This window comes from Lathyrus oleraceus, chromosome 5 (assembly GCF_024323335.1).
Source record: "Lathyrus oleraceus cultivar Zhongwan6 chromosome 5, CAAS_Psat_ZW6_1.0, whole genome shotgun sequence".
NCBI classification, from domain to species: domain Eukaryota; kingdom Viridiplantae; phylum Streptophyta; class Magnoliopsida; order Fabales; family Fabaceae; genus Lathyrus; species Lathyrus oleraceus.
In genome coordinates, this window is record NC_066583.1 from 617,524,084 (window position 1) to 617,528,287 (window position 4,204).

General features: G+C 38.2%; 1 non-coding gene across 1 annotated transcript; it reads left to right on the forward strand.

Moving 5' to 3' along the window:
• Positions 1–1,432: 1,432 nt before the first annotated feature.
• LOC127089466 (small nucleolar RNA R71) lies at positions 1,433–1,539 on the forward strand. Its single transcript, XR_007791059.1, has one exon. It is a non-coding gene; the product is annotated as a small nucleolar RNA R71 (small nucleolar RNA).
• The last annotated feature ends 2,665 nt before the right edge of the window (positions 1,540–4,204 follow it).

Consider the following 4,204-nt stretch of genomic DNA (forward strand, 5'->3'; position numbering starts at 1 on the left):
TTCAAGAATTCCTACAGGATATTTTACGGAACGATCTGCTAGTTGCACAGACATTTTAGTTGGTCTTAATTCTCCCATTTCAAGTCTCTTGCATATGGATAAAGGCATAACACTAATATCGGCTCCTAAATCGCATAAGGCTTTGTCTATGACAAATTTTCCTATGTGACAAGGTATAGAGAAACTACCTGGGTCTTTAAGTTTAGGAGGCATATTCTGTATTATAGCGCTACATTCAGCAGTAAGTGTAACGGTTTCGCTATCTTCAAGTTTCCTTTTATTAGAAAGAATTTCTTTTAAAAACTTGGCATATGAGGGCATCTGCGTAATAGCTTCTGTAAACGGAATAGTGACGTTTAATTGTTTTAGTAGGTCGACAAATTTTTTAAATTGGCCCGCATCTTTGGTTTTAACAAGCCTTTGAGGGTAAGGGATAGGTGGTTTATAAGGTGGTGAAGGTACATAAGGTTCCTTCTTTTCTACGGTTTCCTTATTACTCTCTGCCTTTTCCTTAGGTTCACTTTCCTCAGTTGACCTTTCAGAGTTTTGGTTTTCTATCCTTGGGTCAGACGGTCCTTCCACTTCCGTTCCACTTCTCAGTATAATTGCATGAGCGTGGCTTCTTGGGTTAGGTTGGGGTTGGCCAGGAAATGTACCAGTTGGGGCAGCAGTAGGCGCTTGTTGTTGAGCTACTTGTGATATTTGCGTTTCCAGCATTTTGTTATGAGTAGCCAGGGCATCTACTTTACTTGCTAGCTGTTTAATTTGTTCGCCAGTGTGTACATTCTGGTTTAAGAAATCTTTATTGGTTTGCTGTTGAGAAGCTATAAAGTTCTCCATCATGATTTCCAAGTTGGATTTCCTAGGGGCGTTATTGTTAGGTGTAGATGGGGTCGGCTTCTGATATCCCGGAGGTATAGCTGGGGCTTGATTTGGAGATTGTCCAGGTGCGTATAAAGCATTATTACTCTTATATGAAAAATTTGGATGATTCTTCCAATTTGAGTTATAGGTATGCGAATAGGGGCTTCCTTGAGCATAGTTTACTTGCTCCGCTTGGATTCCTGTTAGGAGTTGACAATCTGCAGGAGTGTGACCTTGGATTCCACAGACTTCGCAATTCTGAGTTATGGCAACTACTGTGGCTGGAGGTGATACATTTAAACTTTCAATTTTCTGGACCAGAGCATCCACTTTTGCATTAACATGATCAAGGTTACTTATCTCGTACATGCCAGTTTTCGTTTGAGGTTTTTCCACCATTGTTCGTTCGGTTCCCCATTGATAGTGGTTTTGAGCCATGCTTTCGATAAGTTGGTAAGCGTCTGCATAAGGTTTGTTCATTAGCGCGCCACCGGCGGCGGCATCTATTGTTAACCTCGTGTTGTACAGGAGACCATTATAGAATGTATGAATTACTAACCAGTCTTCTAAACCATGGTGTTGACAAAGTCTCATCATGTCTTTGTATCTTTCCCATGCTTCGAAAAGAGACTCGTTATCTTTCTGTTTAAATCCATTTATTTGGGCTCTTAACATAGCTGTTTTGCTTGGCGGAAAATATCGAGCAAGAAAAACTTTCTTCAACTCGTTCCATGTGGTGACTGAGTTAGAAGGAAGAGATTGAAGCCATCTTCTAGCGCTATCTCTTAGTGAGAAAGGAAAAAGACGAAGTCGAATTGCCTCTGAAGTGACACCATTAGCTTTAACAGTATCAGCGTATTGGACAAATACGGATAAATGAAGGTTAGGATCCTCAGTAGGATTCCCAGAGAATTGGTTATGTTGCACTGCCTGCAACAGTGAAGGTTTGAGTTCAAAGTTGTTTGCTTCGATTGCGGGCGGAGCAATACTTGAATACGGTTCATCTTGCGATGGAGCGGCGTAATCTCTAAGAGCACGAGCTGGTTCTGCCATCTCGGGTATCGAAGGGAAAATATTTTTGAAACCAGGAAGTTCTACAGGAGGTAGATTGTTTGCAGCACGATATTCCCGAATTCGTCGTAAGACTCGGAGATATAGTTCGATATCGTTGATTCGTAAGTAGAGCGGTTCGCCTTGAGAGCGAGTGCGTGGCATACAAATCAACGAGAGAAAGAAAAGAGAAAGAAAAGCCTTAGTCTCTACAGCGTAACAGAAGAGTTATGATATCGACTTAAATAAAAGTCCCCGGCAACGGCGCCAAAAACTTGATCGCTCGACTTTATGAGTCGAATTTGGGGTACAAACTGCAAGTGCACAGTTCTATCGCGTAGTTTTAAAAGATATCGATCCCACAGGGACTTATGAATTGATATACCGTTATCTAAGGTTACTTCGTAAAGCTAAGGCAGGTAATACTTTGATTGTTTGGGGGAAAAAGCTAAAACTAAAATAAGATCTAAAATTAATATCTAATAAGCGGATATCGGTATGTAATTCGTCGTAATTAGGGAATTAATTCTTTATTGGTTTCTTGGTTTTAAAATGAATCTTTTCAGTTGACGCTATTGGTTAAAAGTTTTATCTCAAACTCTCGCTCTGTTGAATAAACTATGATTTTATATTAACGTAGTTGTCACTTATAGTTAAGTCAAAAACCACTTTTTGAAAACAGTAGGATCCGTAGAAACTCTTTTTAAGAAAACACTAATCGTTTAAACACCCTTATCTCAAACTCTCGCTCTGTTGACTTAGGTTATATAATTAAACTCAAATGCTTAACTCTCGCCCTCACATTCAATCTTTAAAAATACTTTTTGAAAAAGGTTAGAATTTAATTAACTCTAAAAATTGCTCTCGCCCTGATCTAGAATTAATGTCCAATTTACACTGTCCAGTCAAAACCTCAAACTCTCGCTCTATTGATTTTAACTTCTTTATGTCTTTTACTCTCGTACAAAAACTTTGTTATTAAACCTGTAAATTGAGACCGTAAAAAGAGTGATTTTAATTTTAAACTTAATTAAACCAACTTAGTTTTGATTCCTTCATTCCGCTTACTTTACATACCCATACCTAAATAAATCAGCCAGACATGCTAAACAGACTTAAATAAATAACATGCATAAACAGATTCATCACAGGCAAGCAGCAAAAATTAATAATAAAAACAAGCATATATAAATTCAACAAATAAATAAAGAACCTGAATAATTAAATAGCAGTCTTGAACACTCCACCACAGACCGGTTGGATTTGTTCTTGAGTTCTTCAATCAGGCAGAAAAATAAAACGAAGGAATAAAAAAAACTAGATTCTAACGTAAGGTTAGATCCGGTAAAAGGTACACAATAGTTTCCGGTGTAGAAACTATTGTGCGAAAAATTAATTAAGAGCTGGAAAAGAAAATAGAATTGCAAAAGGAAAACAATATAAAAATTTGTCAAAGTAATACTATAAAAATATGCCTAAGCTGCTGGAAAAAGAAAGAATACGAAAACGGCAAAAATCTGGAAAAAGGCGTGGAACCCTAAGCTTTCCAAAAAGCTACTATTTATATGCCACCTCCTGCAACTGCTTCCGCGTCAAAAAGTCTTCAACGTGCAGAATAGTTGGGCGTGGAAATAGGGCTCAACTCTCTCTCAACGTCTCTGAAGCATTCCTTGTGCCTCAAATATAGGGGAATGGTGTGACGTCCGTCACACCATGTGTGACGCTCGTCACACAAGTGCATATAGCGTGACGCTCGTCACAACCTCTGTGACGCTCGTCACAGGCACAACGCCTGTGCCTTCTTTGGGCTGGGCTTGGCTTTTGCTATTTGTTTCCAGAAACTTCTTTTTTACACCTCCTTTTCTTCCTTTTTTTACTTTTGCTTCAAATAGATACCTGAGATAAATAGGAAGGAAATACCGCGTAATATCTGATAAAATGAAATAATTTAAAGTAAATAATAATATAATTTAATTGAATTAAGTCCTAAAATGTGATATAATTTCGTGTTATCATGGGTGTAGTGGTAAATTCACGATCATCAAGCTATGGATAAGCTAGAGATCAAATAACAAGAGTCGCCAATGCACTTTTATTGTTTCCAAGGAAAAAGGGAAAAAGTACGAACAAAACCCAAAAAAAGTAAGAAGTTTTCAAATCAAAACTAATAAAATGTAAGAGATTACAGGTAAGGGGGTTGGTTACACAGAGGGAAGGTGTTAGCACCCAAAGTGTCCTAGGTACTCCTAGGGAGCCCTTTTTGTGTGCATATGTACTTGGTATAAGGTGA